At 45.0% G+C, this 20,919-nt stretch overlaps 1 pseudogene; it reads left to right on the top strand.

Annotated features, from left to right (window-relative positions):
* LOC135541501 (serine/threonine-protein kinase WNK2-like) overlaps positions 1-20,919 on the top strand; it is a 62,711-nt pseudogene that overhangs the window by 11,064 nt on the left and 30,728 nt on the right.

Below are 20,919 nucleotides of genomic sequence, written 5' to 3'. Positions count from 1 at the left end.
ATTCATGCAGTATACACAGCCTACCATATGCACCCTTCGGCTATGCATGTAAATACACTGTTTCAGTGCACAGGCAGGTGAGTCAGAATATGTGTTGTGGTTCCAGAACTCAGCCAAGGGAGAGGGAGATTTTCAGTAGTTTCAGACACAGAGGGGTCCTGTACCTGGACTTTGAATTACTCCCCTCTGGGCGCAGGTATAGGGCACCCCTCAGCAGGAAAAATAGAACGAGACAATCATTTGTGCAGGTGTGATATCCCTCCTAAATAGCTCGGGCAAATGTTCCCATTGACTCCGTAAGGCCGGCAGGCCAGTCTTTTCTTCTTTTTTATTTAATGTTTTACTTCTTATTTCTTACTATTATTACTTTTATTGGTGCATAACTGTTATGAAAGTTGTATTGTCAATTTTGTTTTGTATTTAAACGCCACTTTAAATGTGTACATGACACTGCAACAAAATGTCCCCATGGGGGCAATAAAGTCAGTAAGTAAGTAAGTAAGTAAGCAAGCAAGCAAGCAAGTCAGTCAGTCAGTCAGTCAGTCAGTCAGTCAGTCAGTCAGTCAGTAAGTAAGTAAGTGTGTTTTTGCTATGGAGCTGATGCAGCATTTTCAGTGTTAGACCCAGGATTGGAGAGGGTATTTTTTAGGAACAATTTTAGCCTGGAGCCCCCTTGTTGTTTCGGTTCCCCAGGGGGAGTCAAGGTGCATCTCAAATGCCACCCTATTCCCTATACAGCACACTAAAAGTAGTGAACTATAAAGGGAATAGGGTGTCATTTGGGACACAGACTTAGTCTCCTCTGCAGCCTGTCAGGTCCTCTATGCTGGGAGAGGAGAGATTTGATTTATTTCACCAGGTAAGTTGACTGAGAACACATTCTCATTTACATAAATGACCTGGGGAATAGTTACAGGGGAGAGGAATGAGCTAACTGTAAGCTGGGGATGATTAGGTGACCATGATGGTATGAGGGTCGGATTGGGAATTTAACCAGGACACCAAGGTTAACACCCCTACTCTTACGATAAGTGCCATGGGTTTAACATCCCAGCCGGAAGACAGCGGACTGACCAGGACCAACCCTGCTTAGTTTCAGAAGTAAGCCAGCAGTGGGATGCAGGGTGGTATGCTGCTGGCAAATGAGAGAGGAGGGATGATATGGGAGGGGAGATGAGAGAGGAGAGGAGATGAGAGAGGATAGATGATATGAGAGTAGAGATGAGAGGGGAGATGAGAGAGGAGAGGAGATGAGAGAGGAGAGATGAGTGGAGTGCAGAGAGATGGGAGAGGAGAGGGGAGGAGATGAGAGAGGGGAGAGGAGAGATGAGAGAGGGGAGAGGAGAAAGGAGAGATGGGAGAGGAGAGGGGAGAGGAGATGAGAGAAGGGAGAGGAGAGATGAGGAGAAAGGAGAGATAAGAGAGGAGAAAATAGAGAGGAGAGATGAGACGAGAGAGGAAAGATTAAAGGTGCATACGTCTGTGATTGGAGTAGGGCAGAAACTAGGCAGGCTGTGAGAGCAGATATTCCCTCTAATAAACTGAAAGAGTGTGTGTGTGTGTGGGGGGTGGGGGGGGGACGCAGAGTGATAATTCAGCAATTATACTCTCCATGGAGATAATACCTCGCCCTTCAGTGCTCCTGTGATACAGTGATACAGGGCCTCAGGACATCAAAAATGTGTGTGAGTAAGAGAGAGACAGAAAAAAATATATAAAGAAATATTAGGGAAATGAAAGAGATAGCAAAAGGGAGAGATACTTGAGTGAAAAGAAAAAAGGGGATACAGCCGAGATTGTCTAAGACATCTTCTGCAGAAATACTTTATAAATGTACTAATACTTATTTAGTAAATCAACTGATCATATGGATGTGTTTCCCTCTCACGGTCCCTATCTCTGGGCCAGACTGATTTACCAGGTCCTGATTGTCTCGGATCAGTGGATGATGTAACATGATTCAGGGAATAAAATACTGCCAGCTGCCAGTGTGTCTGATCAGCTGAGGATACAGTTTTATATATATATATATATATATATATGTAAATATATATATACAGTGGGGAGAACAAGTATTTGATACACTGACGATTTTGCAAGTTTTCCTACTTACAAAGCATGTACTTTTCATCATAGGTACACTTCAACTGTGAGAGACGGAATCTAAAACAAAAATCCAGAAAATCACTGTATGATTTTTAAGTAATTAATTTGCATTTTATTGCATGACATATGTTTTTGATACATCAGAAAAGCGGAACTGAATATTTGGTACAGAAACCTTTGTTTGCAATTACAGAGATCATACGTTTCCTGTAGTTCTTGACCAGGTTTGCACACACTGAAGCAGGGATTTTGGCCAACTCCTCCATATAGACCTTCTCCAGATCCATCAGGTTTCGGGGCTGTCGCTGGGCAATACGGACTTTCAGTTCCCTCCAAAGATTTTCTATTGGGTTCTGGTCTGGAGACTGGCTAGGCCACTCCAGGACCTTGAGATACTTCTTACGGAGCCACTCCTTAGTTCCCTGGCTGTGTGTTTTGGGTCGTTGTCATGCTGGAAGACCCAGCCACGACCCATCTTCAATGCTCTTACTGAGGGAAGGAGGTTGTTGGCCAAGATCTCGCGATACATGGCCCCATCCATCCTCCCCTCAATACGGTGCAGTCGTCTTATCCCCTTTGCAGAAAAGCATCCCCAAAGAATGATGTTTCCACCTCCATGCTTCATGGTTGGGATGGTGTTCTTGGGGTTGTACTCATCCTTCCTCTTCCTCCAAACACGGCGAGTGGAGTTTAGACCAAAAAGCTATATTTTTGTCTCATCAGACCACATGACCTTCTCCCATTCCTTCTCTGGATCATCCTGATGGCCATTGGCAAACTTCAGACGGGCCTGGACATGCGCTGGCTTGAGCAGGGGGACCTTGCGTGCGCTGCAGGATTTTAATCCATGATGGCGTAGTGTGTTACTAATGGTTTTCTTTGAGACTGTGGTCCCAGCTCTCTTCAGGTCATTGACCAGGTCCTGCCGTGTAGTTCTGGGCTGATCCCTCACCTTCCTCATGATCATTGATGCCCCACGAGGTGAAATCTTGCATGGAGCCCCAGACCGAGGGTGATTGACCGTCATCTTGAACTTCTTCCATTTTCTAAAATTTGCACCAACAGTTGTTGCTTTCTCACCAAGCTGCTTGCCTATTGTCTTGTAGCCCATCCCAGCCTTGTGCAGATCTACAATTTTATCCACTATGTCCTTACACAGCTCTCTGGTCTTGGCCATTGTGGAAAGGTTGGAGTCTGTTTGATTGAGTGTGTGGACAGGTGTCTTTTATACAGGTAATGAGTTCAAACATGTGCAGTTAATATTTTAAATGATTTTACCTTTGTTTTACTAGGCAAGTCAGTTAAGAACAAATTCTTATTTTCAGTGGGTTAACTGCCTGTTCAGGGGCAGAACGACAGATTTGTTCCTTGTCAGCTCAGGGATTTGAACTTGCAACCTTGCGGTTACTAGTACAACGCTCTAACCACTAGGCTAACCTGCCGCCCCAATACAGGTAATGAGTGGAGAACAGGAGGGCTTCTTAAAGAAACACTTACAGGTCTGTGAGAGCCGGAATTCTTACTGGTTGGTAGGTGATCAAATACTTATGTCATGCAATAAAATGCAAATTAATTACTTAAAAATCATACAATGTCATTTTCTGGATTTTGTTTTAGATTCTGTCTCTCACAGTTGAAGTGTACCCATGATAAAAATTACAGACCTCTACATGCTTTGTAAGTAGGAAAACCTGCAAAATCGGCAGTGTATCAAATACTTGTTCTCCCCATTATATACACACACACACACACACACACACACACACACACACACACACACACACACACACACACACACACACACACACACACACACACACACACACACACACACACACACACACACACACACACACACACACACACACACACACACACACACACACACAAGTGCTCCCCTCTGCAGAGAGAGAGAAGAGGGAAACGGGGGGAGTGTGCGCCTGTGCAAGTCATTTGAAGATACACAGCGATCGGCTCTGGCTGCTGTGTATCGGAGACAATAAACCCATAATATTTAATCGTAGCTAATTGCATTCATTCTGGGTCTCACCCATTCTGTTAGAGCAGGACTCTAGTGCTGCTAGCTTCTCTGTTTTCTATCACGATGACAAAGCTCAGTAAGGCAAGCTGATGCTGTTAGAGCCACACCCTGCCTTGGAGAAAATCCATAGACAGTCACATGATCCTTATATAGCCCCGAGCAACTCCCTTACCATCATTCACCTCCTTCCAGAATAGGATCCCGAATAGGAAATACAGTATTGGCAATTAAGGATAGGTTTACAGATGTACGATCTTTATTTGACCAGTATTGTTGCAGCAAAATAATCCTGCAGAAACAGGATTTGAACGTTTAATCCATAATTTTTTGATCGGTGGTTAGACTATTAAATGGCCAAAATTAGGCTACATGAGAAGTGCAATTCTGTTAATATAACCGTGTTTTCAGTAAATTTATGTAAATCTTGAAGCTCATCTGCATTTCCTGTGTTGCTGGAAAGTTCTCAGCAACAAAGGAGTGATCAAATGAAGATCCTACATCTGTAATAGGCTAGCATCTGCTTACTAATATGTTAGTTGTTAGGATATACGACAGCTTAGATGGTTATGGGCTTTAGGTGAAATTCGACTCGGCACCTTCCTCCAATAATCCATGCTTGTGAATGGACATAATTTATTTCTGCAATCGGGAACTCTGTAACACTATGCACACGCTTCCCTGAAAAAAAACGTGTGTGTGTTTGTTTGTATGTGTCTGTGTGTTTATAGTGCCTTTGGAAAGTATTCATACCCCTTGACTTATTCCACATTTTGTTGTGTTACACCCTGGATTCAATATTTTTTTCTCACCCATCTACACACAATGTCCCATAATGACTAAGTAAAAATATGTTTTGAGAAATTCTGTCATATTTAATGAAAATGAATTACAGAAATATCTTATTTACATAAGTATTCACACCCTTGAGTCATTACTTTGTAGAAGCATCTTTGGCACTACTTACTTTAGGTTATTGTCCTGCCTACAGGTGAATTCATCTCCCAGTGTCTGGTGGAAAGCAGACTGAACTAGGTTTTCCTCTAGGATTTTGCCTGTGCTTAGCTCTATTCTGTTAATTTTTTATCCTGAAAAACTCCCCAGTCCTTAAAGATTACAAGCTTTCCCATAACATGATGCAGCCACCACTATGATTGAAAGTATGGAGAGTGGAACTCAGTAATGTGTTGTATTGGATTTGCCCCAAACTTAGCACTTTGTAGTCAGGACAAAAAGTGAACTGCTTTGCCACATTTTTTGCAGTATTACTTTAGAACCTTTTCCAAACAGGATTTATGTTTCAGAATATTTGTATTCTGTACAGGCTTCCTTCTTTTCACTTTGTCATTTAGGTTAGTATTGTGGAGTAACTACAATGTTGTTCATCCATCCTCAGTTTTCTCCCATCACAGACATTAAACTCGCACTGTTTTAAAGTCACCATTGGCCTCATTGTGAAATGCCTGAGTGGTTTTCTTCCTCTCCGGGCAACTGAGTTAGGGACGATGCCTGGATTTTAGTAGTGTTTAGCCCCCTTCTTTGCAAGGCACTTTGGAAAACGCCACATATTTATGAATCTGTGTTTGTCATTTAGGTCAACATTGGATCATTCAGAGATTCTCACTGAACGTGGGGAGAGTTTGCTGCACTGAAAGTCAGGGGCATAAATAATTTTGCACACAGACTCAATTTTTCAGTTTTTGATTTGTTAACTTAGTTTGAAATATGCAAAAATGTTGTTCCCCTTCATGATTGTGTCCCACTTGTTGTTGATTCTTCACAAAATACAATTTTATATTTTTATGTTTGAAGCCTGAAATGTGGCAAAATAAAGTTCAAAATAGTCCAAACTGTATATAAACTGTTCTGAAGATGTAGAAGGTCTAAATGTCAGCTGTTTCACTATTTATAAAACAACTAAGCGAGGATAGGGGCTGAAATATTGATCCACAGGGACCTTCGTCACCCAGAGGTGGTATAGTCAGACGCTGGGGTTAAATTCATCCTTTCCTCACTACAGCTGTGGAATGCATCGTACAACACTTCTGGTGAAGTCTTTATCTGATTCACAACACCTGTTTAACAAAGCAAGACTCTAATCCCACTTCTGACATCACCACATATCATACAAATATTTGCTCTAGATCATGCTTAAAAATAATGATGTCACATCTGATGTGATTCTGACATCACATCCAGATCACAGATGTGTGTTGTATACATGGCTGTTATGAGAAGAGAGATTCACATCCCTATGCTTCCCTTACTCAAAATATCACACTTGCGTTAACCTCTCTGGGAAATGTGGGATGCATCCCACCTTGCCAACAGCCAGTTAAAGTGCAGGGCGCCAAAATCAAAACAACTACAATCTCATAATTAAAATTCCTGAAGCATACAAGTATTTGACATCATTTTAAAGATAAAATTCTCGTTAATCCAGCCACAGTGTCTGAATTCAAAAAGGCTTTACAGCGAAGCACCACAAACGATCATGTCAGGTCACCAAAAGTCACAGAAAAACACAGCCATTTTCCCAGCCAAACAGAGGAGTCACAAAAAGCACAAATAGAGATAAAATTAATCACTAACCTTTGATGATCTTCATCAGATGACACTCATAGGACTTCATGTTACACAATACATGTATGTTTTGTTCGCTAAAGATAAAAAAAAATCTAATTTTACATTGGCGCGTTACGTTCAGTAGTTCTAAAACATGCAGTGATTTTTATAGAGCCACATCAATTTACAGAAATACTCATCATAAATGTTGATGAAAATACAAGTGTTACACATGGAATTAGAGATATACTTCTCCTTAATGCAACCGCTGTGTCAGATTTCAAAAAACTTTACGGAAAAATCAAACCATGCAATAATCTGAGTACAGCGTTCAGACAACAAAGCAGGCAAAAAGATATCCGCCATTTTGGGTAGTCAACATTAGTCAGAAATAGCATTATAAATATTCCCTTACCTTTGATGATCTTCATCAGAATGCACTCCCAGGAATCCCAGTTCCACCATGTTTGATTTGTTCGATAATGTCCATCATTTATCTCCAAATTGCTTCTTTCTTTAGGGCGTTTATTACACAAACCCAAACGCGTGTTCAGGTCCAGGCGAACGTCGGTACGAAAAGTTCAAAAAGTTATATTACAGGTCGTAGAAACATTTCAAACTAAGTATAGAATTAATCGATCGTCAATAACGTTCCAACTGGAGAATTCCATTGTCTGTAGAAAAGCAATGGAACGCAGGTCACTCTCATGTGAAATGCGCGTGACCAGCCTGTGGCACTCTACCAGACACCTGACTCATTCAGCTCTCATTCAATCCCACTTCACAGTAGAAGCCTCAAACCAGTTTCTAAAGACGGTTGACATCTAGTGGAAGCCTTAGGAAGTGCTACGTAACCAATATCCCACTGTATCGCCGAAAGGGCTGAGATAAAAAAACTACAAGCCTCAGATTTCCCACTTCCTGTTTGGATTTTTTCTCAGGTTTTTGCCTGCCATATTTTATACTCACAGACATCATTCAAACCATTTTAGAACCTTCAGAGTGTTTTCTATCCAATACTAATATGCATATATTAGCATCTGGGACAGAGTAGCAGGCAGTTTACTCTGGGAACCTTATTCATCCAAGCTACTCAATACTGCCCCCCTGTCACAAAGAAGTTAACTCCAAACATAGCCTACATTAATGGGTTTGTAGTCCAATCACATAACTGCTGAGAGAATGGAATAGTGACTAATGGACGTTTTCAACTTGAATGCAGCATGGTCAAATCCCCATAAAATCATTAGTGACAATATTTGTAAATATTTCTATTGATACTTTATATTCAAAATCACAAGCATGGATATATTATAGAGATGATGTTATGCCAGAGAATTTAAAGAACTGTGTCCCCTGTTATTTTCTGTCTTTACCTCCCCTTCTCTACTTTCTTCTCTCAGGACCGTAAACTGACTAAAGCGGAGCGTCAGAGGTTTAAGGAGGAGGCAGAGATGTTGAAGGGTCTCCAGCACCCCAACATTGTGCGTTTCTATGACTTCTGGGAGTCACCGGTCAAAGGAAGGAAGTGCATCGTTCTTGTGACAGAGCTTATGACCTCAGGGACACTAAAAACGTGAGACACACACAACCAACAGCATGCCCCCTCCCCCCACACACACACACTCCCACACAACAGTGCTGAGCTTGACATTAAACACAAGGTAAGGTATCACCTCCTTCCTCAGCTGTTCTTATGAAATGAAGAAAGAGTAACTTTAAACAAGGGAAAATTCCACTGGTGTCAGTTTTCATGGAATGAAATAGTTCCTCCACATTTTGATTCATAGTTGAATGATAGTTGTTCATTATCAGATGGATTGTAACGTTAGTGGACTTGATGATGAAAATCTTGATGATGATGGTCTGCCCTTTATCTTCCAGGTATCTCAAGCGTTTCAAGGTGATGAAGCCCAAGGTTCTGAGGAGCTGGTGTCGACAGATCCTGAAGGGCCTCCACTTCCTCCACACCAGGACCCCTCCCATCATCCACAGGGACCTGAAGTGTGACAACATCTTCATCACCGGCCCCACCGGTTCCGTCAAAATAGGAGACCTGGGATTAGCTACACTGAAGAGGGCCTCCTTTGCCAAGAGTGTCATCGGTGAGGATGAGGAATCATGCTCTTTCATGCTCTGCTTGGAAGGGTAGTAAATACATCACCTGTAAACAAGTATGGAATCTATACTGTAACTATGCATTTCATGGATTATGACAGTAATTCTGTTGAGACCTGCTCGTGAATTCAATGAGCCTCTTTTGGATCGGTATATGTGAATTAGCTTAGCATGTTTATCATTTTAGCATGAGTGTGTTCCAGTGTGTAAGGAAAAACCTTCTGTTTCTTTCTGAAGGAGCCCTGTAACTCTTGTGACCTTTGACGTTTGCCCTCTTCTCTGACCCCTGTCGTCCCAGGCACCCCAGAGTTCATGGCCCCTGAGATGTATGAGGAGCACTATGATGAGGCGGTGGACGTCTATGCCTTCGGGATGTGTATGTTGGAGATGGCCACCTCAGAATACCCCTACTCCGAGTGCCAGAACGCTGCTCAGATCTACCGCAAAGTCACCGGCGTGAGTCCAGCGAGTCCATCTTCAATCCTATCTATCACCCACACCATTGCTAGCAGCAATGTTTTCTTACTAGCACCAACCCACCCACCCCATTACTATTGCCAATGTTTACTTACTAGCACTAACAGCAAAGCCATACAGATCTACAGTGAATAGTCCAAAAGGTTACCATGGTGATGCAAGCTGTCAGTACTAACAAAACAAACCTACATAAGATCACAGATACAGGCTTCTACAGAGTCCCTCAGAAATATCAAAGTAGCACTAATGTTACTATAGAGATGCCAGTATGAATGAAGTGCACAGGAGGCTGGTGAGGGAGGACGGCTCATAATAATGGCTGGATTGTAGTGAATGGAATGGTATCAAACACATGGAAATGACTTAAGGGTCTCCTTAAGGAGAACATGTCTGTGTCTCAAATGGTATTTTATTCCTTACATAGTGCACTACTTTTGATTGACTTTTCCCTATGCAGTTAAGTACATAGGGAATAGGGTGCTATTTGGAACCCATATTTGGAACATGTGCCCATATGTTTTTCCAGAGGGAGCTTCCTGACCATGTCACTGCACTGCGGGGAATCTGTTCTTTAATGGGGTATGACATTTGTCAGCCATCTTACTCCTGTCACAAAGAATGCAGGTTGAACGCTGTGTGTGTTGTTGTTTTTGGGACTCTGTGAGACATCACCTGATATTTGTGGACTCCAGGAAGAGTAACTGTCGCAACTGGGGATCCAAAAAACAAATGTTCTTCATGTTTGTGATCATGAAGATTGTTCTTGTTTTTGCGTCTGAATGTGTGTCAGTGTGAGAACGTTTGAGATATCATATGATATTCTTCGCACTTGTCATCCTGAAGATAGTTGTTATTTGTGTCTGGCATCTCCAGGGGGTGAAGCCTGCCAGTTATGATAAGATCAGTGACCCAGAGATTAAGGAGATAATCGGGGAGTGTATCTGCCATCGGAGGGAAGAGAGGTAAGTGGATAGAGTCAAGTCCATCTTTAAAGTAAAGAACTGAGCAGATAGAAAGCATTAAATGGTAAAAACCAACACATACGCACAACACACATACACGACACAGACACATAACAAAATGACAACATACACACACAGACACGATCACTCTGTCGCTATCTCCTAGCCAACTTTGCATAAGCATTTCACTGCACCTTTTATACCTGCTGTGTACGTGACCAATAAACACACACACACACACACACACACACACACACACGCACACGCACACGCACACGCACGCACACGCACACACTGTTTCTCTCCTGAGGTATGAAGTTGGTGCCAGTATTTGGGTCTGCTAATGTTGATGTTTTATGTGTACTGACATTTCACATCTCTGGATCCAACGGATACCATAACCTTTGCACAGCAGCAGTGTTATGTGTGTGTGTGAACGTGCGTGTGTGTGTGTATACTGTACTGAATGTGGGTTGTCCTCAGGTACACCATAAAGGACCTCTTGAACCATGCCTTCTTTGCGGAGGACACAGGCGTAAGGGTGGAGCTGGCCGAGGAGGATGATGGGAAAAAGAATTCCATTGCCCTCAAGGTGTGGGTGGAGGACCCTAAGAAGCTGAAGGGGAAGTACAAGGACAGCGGGGCCATCGAGTTCACCTTTGACCTGGAGAAAGAGACCCCAGAGGGTGTGGCCCAGGAGATGGTGAGTTGCCGAGCCATATGTAGAGATTGTATATAACTCTGGTAGGGCTCACGTTATCATGGTTCAGAAACGGTTGGTGTATTTGCAGTGCCAGTTGCAGAGTATGATATGGATATATGATGTAGACTGAGAAACAGAACTATAGATACACTTTATTTGATGAGTCAAAATATATATTTTTGTTCTATGATAAGTGTTTAAAAAAAACACTTGGGGAGTCCTCTAGAGTGTAGTGTCTGTCACTCTCTGTGCTATGGTGATCTTGGTTTCGTCTGTTCTGTGCAGACTATATCTCCCAACATGCCAACATGCCTCTGGGGGCTGTTGTACAATTGGTGATAGTCATGAAATAGTGTTTTTGAGATTCCAGTCAGACAGCACAGAATCACTGATCTACAAATCGCCTTGCTCAAACCGATCCCGGACAGTAACAGACAGAAACAGACTCATCTCCCAACACTGTCCTGATATAATGACCCATTATATCATCAGTAAATCGTCATTGGTCTCGTGGACGGGCCGGTATGATCCAGGAAGGTATTGATTTAAATCACAACAACCAGTTATTCCGGTTGACCCCGCCTGACCCTGTGTCCCATCTGAGAGCGGTGGGGTGGGGAGGGGCAACCTTCTATCTTTGGGTGACTGTGATACAAAGATAGACCAACGACTGATGTCCCTAAAATGGTGTCTGATCAATTCTAATTCCCACAGTAGTTCATATGCGACCCTGTTTAGTGATAACCTGTCTGTGGTAGGTGGAGTCAGGGTTCTTAGTAATAACATCTGTCCTGTCTTGTTTTGTCCTATCCTGTTGTGCCCTTCCCTTCCCTGTCTGCATTGCCTTACCATGTCATGTCCTATCCTCTCTGCATTGATATGTCCTGTCTTGTCCTTCTATTTCCTGTCCTGTCCTGTCTGCATTGCCCTGCCAAGTCATGTCCTGTCCTATCTGCATTGCCCTGCCATATCCTTCCCTGTCCTGTCTGCATTGCCCTGCCACATCCTGTCCTGTCTGCATTGCCCTGCCACATCCTTCCCTGTCCTGTCTGCATTGCTCTGCCACATCCTTCCCTGTCCTGTCTGCATTGCCCTGCCACATCCTTCCCTGTCCTGTCTGCATTGCCCTGCCACATCCTGTCCTATCTGCATTGCCCTGCCATATCCTTCCCTGTCCTGTCTGCATTGCCCTGCCACATCCTTCCCTGTCCTGTCTGCATTGCCCTGCCACATCCTGTCCTATCTGCATTGCCCTGCCACATCCTTCCCTGTCCTGTCTGCATTGCTCTGCCACATCCTTCCCAGTCCTGTCTGCATTGCCCTGCCACATCCTTCCATGTCCTGTCTGCATTGCCCTGCCAATCCTTTCCTGTCCTGTCTGCATTGCTCTGCCACATCCTTCCCTGTCCTGTCTGCATTGCCCTGCCACATCCTTCCCTGTCCTGTCTGCACTGCCCTGCCACATCCTTCCCTGTCCTGTCTGCATTGCCCTGCCACATCCTTCCCTGTCCTGTCTGCATTGCCCTGCCACATCCTTCCCTGTCCTGTCTGCATTGCCCTGCCACATCCTTCCCTGTCCTGTCTGCATTGCCCTGCCACATCCTTCCCTGTCCGGTCTGCATTGCCCTGCCACATCCTTCCCTGTCCTGTCTGCATTGCCCTGCCACATCCTGTCCTATCTGCATTGCCCTGCCATATCCTTCCCTGTCCTGTCTGCATTGCTCTGCCACATCCTTCCCTGTCCTGTCTGCATTGCCCTGCCACATCCTGTCCTATCTGCATTGCCCTGCCACATCCTGTCCTGTCTGCATTGCCCTGCCACATCCTGTCCTGTCTGCATTGCCCTGCCACATCCTGTCCTATCTGCATTGCCCTGCCATATCCTTCCCTGTCCTGTCTGCATTGCCCTGCCACATCCTTACCTGTCCAGTCCTGTACTATTCTGTGTACTGTCCAGTCCTTTACTATTCTGTGTACTGTTCTGTCCTCTGTAGGTGGACTCTGGGTTCTTCCTGGTTTAGTGATAGCAAAGACAATTTAGTGGAAGACCCTAAACAGTTGAGAAGATGAATGGAGAAATGTGTAACATTTGGAGCATGGGGAATCTTGACCAATCACATTTACGTTGCCATGCTGCGTCACATTGCACTCCCTTTAGTGCTTAGTTTAGTAATAACCTCTCTGTTGTAGGTGGAGTCGGGCTTCTTCCTGGACAGCGATGTGAAGATAGTAGGAAAGTCCATCAAGGACCGAGTGGCTCTCATCAAATGGAGGAGGGATCGGACCGTCCCTGCAGTCGACACCCAGACCCAGAACCTGCTACAGGTTTGTGCTTTTTGTCGTTGTTGATGTTGGTTTTTAATTTGTTCCTTTATTTGTCTGTCTGAATCAATGTTATCATATTATTATTAACCAAATGTTTACAATAAACAACTCTGCTGCAGTTGCCCAGCATGGGGTTACCACCACAGGGGGCGCCACTGGCCCCAGCAGAGTCTGAGGAGGAAGAGGGTGACCAGCCCCTTACCCTGCTCTGCAGCCTGCCGGCCCCATGTAAGAACCTGCTCTGCAGCCTCTGAACTAATAGCAAAGACAGAGACACAGGAAAACAACAACAAAAAATAAAGAAACAAACACATAGACGAATGTGCATACAAGAAAACGGACCAACACTTAAAGTAACTGAAACAGACACACATATACATACACTGGTCACCTTATCTTGAGGCAGGGCCGATCTGTTCAAAGTAATCCGGATGAATATCTACAGGGCTTATAGAGGACAGGTAGAGATACAGGGACATGAAGGCAGATCAGTGTGTGTATGTGAGCGAGCGAGAGAGAGAGAGCGAGAGAGAGAGAGAGAGAGACTGCTGCAAGGTGTGAATAGCACCAGTGACTCAGCTCTGAGTCATCTCCCAGCTTTTGAATTATAATGACGCTTAATCTCTTTGTCCCTCTGTTTCTTTCTTACGCTCTAGCTCTTTCGCTATCTCTTCCTTTCAAATTCAAATTCAAGCTGCTTTATTGGCATGGAAAACATTGTATCAATATTGCCAAAGCAACAATGTATACAATATATGTTGTAATAAAAGTAATAAAAGTAAGTAACAATAACAAATAATAATATAAAATGGTAGTAAATAATAATACAAAAGTAAATACAAAAATAACAACAATATAGTAGAAATGTAATAAATATTACAAGCTAAACATGGAAAATGAAACTATAACTAACTTATAACTAAATAACTGTCATCTTCACCATTACATCAGTACTACAACTACCATCATCATTACTACTACTCCTACTACCACCACCATCATTAAACTGCTATCATTCTCATCACCCTACTACCCATACCACTACTATTTGGAATGATAAACAACAATAATAATAGAAATAACAATAATAGTAATAACAATAATACTAATAATAAGTAAGTTACTATTCACTATGCAGATGTTATTATTCAGTGTCCCTCAGGCTATGGCAGGCAGATACATATTTGGCTGCAAGAGGAGCCATTGCTACTTCGAGTACTTTTAGCTTTTCCTCTGGGTTTAACAAGTTAAAATTTGGAATAAATGTAGTCATTTCTGTGAATAATGGATCACTTGTAGAGGAATATGTCTCACAGTAAAGGAGAAAGTGCATCTCTGTGGCTAACCCCCCCCCGCCCCCCTCTTGTCTGAGGTTGGCGTAATGTTTTCTCCACACACTGTTCCCTATTATTCTAGACAGTCAGCACAGTGCCCCCTACCAGTCCCTCCCAGAGCCCATATCTACACCCCAGGTCTACAGCCCACCTGTGCAGTCCCAGGCCCAGCTGCACCAGGCGGCCTACCAGCAGCCCACTGCACAGCCTCCGCAGGTGGCCTACCAGTCTCCATCTGTAAGTTCTCTCACACAAAATGCCCCAGTGTCTCAAACTCATACAGTGAGGGAAAAAGTATTTGATCCCCTGCTGATTTCGTACGTTTGCCCACTGACAAAGAAATGATCAGTCTATAATTTTAATGGTAGGTTTATTTGAACAGTGAGAGACAGAATAACAACAACAAAAATCCAGAAAAACGCATGTCAATTGCCAACAAGTGTTTTGCCACCAAGTACTAAGTCATGTTTTGCAGAGGGGTCAAATGCTTATTTCCCTCATTAAAATGCAAATCAATTTATAACAGTTTTGACATGCGTTTTTCTGGATTTTTGTTGTTGTTATTCTTTCTCTCACTGTTCAAATAAACCTACCATTAAAATTATAGACTGATCATTTCTTTGTCAGTGGGCAAACGTACAAAATCAGCAGGGGATCAAATACTTTTTCCCTCACTGCATTTCAAAACGTATTCACACTGCAAGTGTCAGACATACCCTTTGTCTCTCTAGCTCCTTGTTTATGTTGTGTTTTGGGTAGTTTCTGTCTTTGTAAAGACAAACTGAACTAAAATATGTGTTCTTTTGTCCGATCGACCTGAGCAGCACTACTTCAGTGAGCCCTCTGCATCTCAGAATCCTCTTCTCTCCCCTGAGAGGGCAGAATATTGGTTTGCTGGTTGTGGGACCAATGAGAGGACAGTGAGTTGTGGTGGGAGCAATCAGTGCACTAGGCGTGGAAGCACCTCCTTGATTGACATGTGCAGGGCCCACTCCCTCCCTAAGCCACTAAGTCGTTCTCACTGCCACCTCTGTCCCAAACGAGATAATACCCTACGTGGGAGCCGAGAAGGGGACGAAATTTCAGAGGAGTGCGCAGCAGCCTCCCTACCCCCTCCCCCTCAGGATCCTGTCCTGTCCCCTCCACTGTCCCAGCATCATCAGTGTTCCTACCATGACTCAATCAGTCAATCAGTCAATCACCCCCATCCTGCCATCCTGGTTACAAAGCCCATACAATGCCCCTCTGACCTGCCCCTGCCCCACTCCCACTCCCACTCCCACTCCTGCAGAGCCTGTGCGAGCTTTGACCTTCTACTGAGGACCAGGATGGAGACCGGGGAGTCTCTAGGCTACCCCCAAATGCCCCCTCTCCCTCCCTCTCCCCAGTGCTCACCAGTCCACACCCCCCCATCAATCTCCCCCCACCTCCTCTCACTGCTCAATCTCCCCCCAATCACCTCCTCCCTGTCTGCTCCTCCATCTCCCTTCTGGACCACACCCTCACATCTTGCCCCACCTCCTTACCTTTTGGTCCGCTCCTCTAGTGGAGGTCTGTCCCTGCTCAACCACTGTCTAAGACACATCGTCAGTCGCAGGAGCAGCTCCCCAACACCAATAGACACCCTGTACTGGCCCAGCCAAAGCTATGGAAAGGCTGGGCTTCGCAGGACCAGCTCCCCTATACCACCAGACACCGGGGCCTACTGGCCCAGCCAAGGCTATGGAAAGGCTGGGCTTCGCAGGACCAGCTCCCCTATACCACCAGACACCGGGGCCTACTGGCCCAGCCAAGGCTATGGAAAGGCTGGGCTTCGCAGGACCAGCTCCCCTATACCACCAGACACCGGGGCCTACTGGCCTGGCCAAAGCCAGCCCACCTCTCCTGTGCCTGAGCATTCTAATCAAGACCAGGGCTTGGGCTTGGGCCTGAGTTTGGAAAAGCCTCTGCTTCTATCGCCACATGACAGCGAAGGCAGACCAGGTGGTCCAGGTGGCACAATGGTAGGTCAGGGATACGACAGGCTTGATTGAACTTTGACCATGCCCATCAGTTGCCATAGCGACACCCGGCCTAGCTGCAGCAGGGGCATGGGGCTGGTTCCTCTTCCTGCTTTGCTCAGCTTCCTCTGTCCCTCCCATGATGGCCAAGCGCAACATTACTTCCCAATCCAAAATCCACCCCTAATAGGCTTACAAAGTTCCCGATGACTTTCCCAAATTTCCCAGGTCTTCCAGAAATCCTGATCGGAGGATTGCAGATGTCCTGCTTATTCCCACCTGAGTCTGGGAATCTCTTATTCCCACCTGAGTCTGGGAATCTCTTATTCCCACCTGAGTCTGGGAATCTCTTATTCCCACCTGAGTCTGGGAATCTCTTATTCCCACCTGAGTCTGGGAATCTCTTATTCCCACCTGAGTCTGGGAATCTCTTATTCCCACCTGAGTCTGGGAATCTCTTATTCCCACCTGAGTCTGGGAATCTCTTATTCCCACCTGAGTCTGGGAATCTCTTATTCCCACCTGAGTCTGGGAATCTTCCTCTTGCGATTTCTGAAAAACCTGGGGAATTTGGAAAAGTTACTGAAATGTTGCAACACTTCCCCCTAGCTTCAGTTCTAGCTGTTTCTGTTCCCTCCTCAGCAGACAGAGAAAGTCTTGGATTACTATTCTATGATATGATGGATCACCTGTGTAGATCCCCTTACTACTGCAACAGCCTCTCCCCTTTTTCCTGCAGTTTCCAGCAGCAATATCAACCCTGCTCACAATGATTCACTCCTGTGTTGCTCCTGTGAAGGAACATTTCTCAGTTGAAGATGCTGATCATTTTTTTTGTGTTCGTCTCAATGTTCATTTTCTTCTCCAGATGATTGTTCTATATGATGTGTTATAGAACCTCTTAGCCATGAGCTGAAAGCCAGCCTTTCCCCTGTGTGTTCCAGCCCAGTACAGGATTGACCCAGGCTCAGCATATCTCTGCTCCAGCCACACCAGGGCCTACAGTACATAAGAGCAGACCAGCTGCAACACAGAGCTTCCCAGCTGCTGCCCATGTCCCCACTGGACAGGCACAGGCACAGCTTACTGCTCCTGTCCAGCCCAACCAGGAGGTAAGAGTCTGTTCTGAATCCAACACTTGGGTGTGAATGTGTGTTTGTGTATGTGCATGTGTGTGTGTACCTGTGAGTGTGTCGCTATGAGAAGTGATAGTTTGTGGGACTCTCAATAACAAAATATTGACTGTCTAGTCAGATGCTGTCTGTCCCCAGGCTTCTGTTCAATGAGCAGAGATGAAGGTGGCTGTGATGTTTGTTGTTCTCAGCTGTGAGTACAGTATATTCACACATAGACAAGCCCTGTGGTGTGTATGTGAGCCCGGAGCCTTGTGTTTCTGTGTGAGTGTCTGTTTGTGGGTGTGTGTGTGTTTGTGTGTGGGTGGGTGTTTGTGTGTGGGTGTGTGTGTGTTTGTTTGTGGGTGTGTGGGTGTGTGTTTGTGTGTGGGTGGGTGTGTTTGTGTGTTTGTGTGTGTGTGTGTGTGTGTGTGTGTGTGTGTGTGTGTTTGTGTGTGGGTGTTTGTTAGTGTGTTTGTGGGTGGGTGGGTGTGTGGGTGTGTGTTTGTTTGTTTGTGTGTGCTTGGGTGGGTGTTTGTGTGTGGGTGGTGTGTGTGTGTTTGTGTGTTTGCGTGTGGGTGGGTGTGGCTTTGTATGGGTGTGTGTTTGTTTGTGTGTGTGTGGTTGGGTGGGTGTTTGTGTGTGGGTGGGTGTGTGTGTATTTGTGTATGGGTGGGTGTGTGTTTGTGTGTGGGTGTGTGTGTGTGTGTGTGTGTGTGGGTGTGTGTTTGTGTGTGGGTGAGTGTGTGTTTGTGTGTGGTTGGGTGGGTGTTTGTGGGTGGGTGGGTGTGTGTTTGTGTGTTTGCGTGTGGGTGGGTGTGTCTTTGTGTATGGGTGTGTGTTTGTTTGTGTGTGGTTGGGTGGGTGTTTGTGTGTGGGTGGGTGTGTGTGTGTGTTTGTGTGTTTGTGGGTGTGTCTTTGTGTATGGGTGGGTGTGTGTATGTGTGTGGGTGTGTGTGGGTGAGTGTGTGTGTGTTTGTGTGTGGGTGTGTGTTTCTGGGTGTGTGTGTGTGTGTGTGTTTGTGTGTGGGTGTGTGTTTCTGGTGTGTGTGTGTGTTTGTGTGTGGGTGTGTGTTTCTGGGTGTGTGTGTGTTTGTGTGTGGGTGTGTGTTTCTGGGTGTGTGGGTGTGTGTTTCTGTGTGTGTGTGTGTGTGTTTTGTGTGTGGATGGGTGTGTGTTTCTGGGTGTGTGTGTGTGTTTGTGTGTGGGTGTGTGTTTCTGGGTGAGTGTGTGTGTTTGTGTGTGGTTGGGTGGGTGTTTGTGTGTGGGTGGGTGTGTGTTTGTGTGTTTGCGTGTGGGTGGGTGTGTCTTTGTGTATGGGTGTGTGTTTGTTTGTGTGTGGTTGGGTGGGTGTTTGTGTGTGGGTGGGTGTGTGTGTGTGTTTGTGTGTTTGTGGGTGTGTCTTTGTGTATGGGTGGGTGTGTGTTTGTGTGTGGGTGTGGGTGTGTGTGTGTTTGTGTGTGGGTGTGTGTTTCTGGGTGTGTGTGTGTGTTTGTGTGTGGGTGTGTGTTTCTGGTGTGTGTGTGTGTTTGTGTGTGGGTGTGTGTTTCTGGGTGTGTGTGTGTTTGTGTGTGGGTGTGTGTTTCTGGGTGTGTGGGTGTGTGTTTCTGTGTGTGTGTGTGTGTGTGTTTGTGTGTGGGTGTGTGTTTCTGGGTGTGTGTGTGTGTTTGTGTGTGGGTGTGTGTTTCTGGGTGAGTGTGTGTGTTTGTGTGTGTGTGGGTGTGTGTTTCTGGGTGTGTGTGTGCATATGTGTTTGTGGCCAAGCAGACCCGGTGACATGTGTGTATGTGTGTATGTGTGGTACGTGTACCAGTCAGACAGAAAAAACAGACAGATATGGCTGTTTGCCAACCAGACTTGGTGACAGGACAGGCAGAGTGTTTGAGGTAATAGATTATGTTTGTGGAACAGGACAGATATAGATGTTCAATTAACTTTGTCATGACGTTTACTCACCCTGCCTGTCTCTCTCTCCCCTCGCCTCTATCCTCTCTCCCCATCTCCCCCCTCTCTCTCTCGTTCTCTCTTGTTCTCTCTCTATCTCTCTCTCCTACCACAGTTGTCTACCAGTCAGCCTCTACCTGAGCAGTGCTCTGACATCACCACCAGTCTTGTCCAATCAGCTGCCTTCCTAGCCAGCAGTGCTCCTCCCCCTCTACAGCAGCCTGCCCAGGCCACACCCCCTATTGAGCCACAACAGATCAAGACAGAGGTGGGAAGTAGATAGTCTCGCTTGACAGACTCATGACGCTCAAGCAACACAGATAGAGTTGAAATCTGAAGTTTACATACACTCAGGTTGGAGTCATTCAAACTTGTTTTTCAACCACTCCACAAATTTCTTGTTAACAAACTATAGTTTTGGCAAATCGGTCAGGACATCTACTTTGTGCATGACACAAGTCATTTTTCCAACAATTGTTTACAGACAGATTATGTCACTTATAATTAATTGTGTCACAATTCCAGTGGGTCAGAAGTTTACATACACTAAGTTGACTGTGCCTTTAAACAGCTTGGAAAATTCCATAAAATGATATCATGGCTTTAGAAGCTTCTAATAGGCTAATTGACATCATTTGAGTCAATTGGAGGTGTACTTGTGGATGTATTTCAGGGCCTACCTTCAAAGTGCCTCTTTGCTTGACATCATGGGAAAATCTAAAGAAATCAGTCAAGACCTCATAAACAAATTGTAGACCTCCACAAGTCTGGTTCATCCTTGGAAGCAATTTCCAAACGCCTGAAGGTACCACGTTCATCTGTACAAACAATAGAACGCAAGTATAAACACCATGGGACTATGTAGCCATCATACCGCTCAGGAAGGAGATGTGCTCTGTCTCCTAGAGATGAACATACTGTGGTGCGAAAAGTGCAAATCAATCCCAAAACAACAGCAAAGGACCTTGTGAAGATGCTGGAGGAAACAGGTACAAAGTATCTATATTCACAGTAAAACGAGTCCTATATTGACATAACCTGAAAGGCCGCTCAGCAAGGAAGAAACCACTGCTCCAAAACTGCCATAAAAAAGCCACACTACAGTTTGCAACTGCACATGGGGACAAAGATCATACTGATGAAACAAAAATAGAACTGTTTGGCCATAATGACCATCGTTATGTTTGGAGGAAAAAGGGGGAAGCTTACAAGCCGAAGAACACCATCCCAACAGT

This window comes from Oncorhynchus masou, chromosome 6 (assembly GCF_036934945.1).
Source record: "Oncorhynchus masou masou isolate Uvic2021 chromosome 6, UVic_Omas_1.1, whole genome shotgun sequence".
Classification (NCBI taxonomy): Eukaryota; Metazoa; Chordata; class Actinopteri; order Salmoniformes; family Salmonidae; genus Oncorhynchus; species Oncorhynchus masou.
The sequence above is the reverse complement of the archived record's forward strand: the minus strand, read 5'-3'. Positions and strand labels throughout refer to the sequence as shown.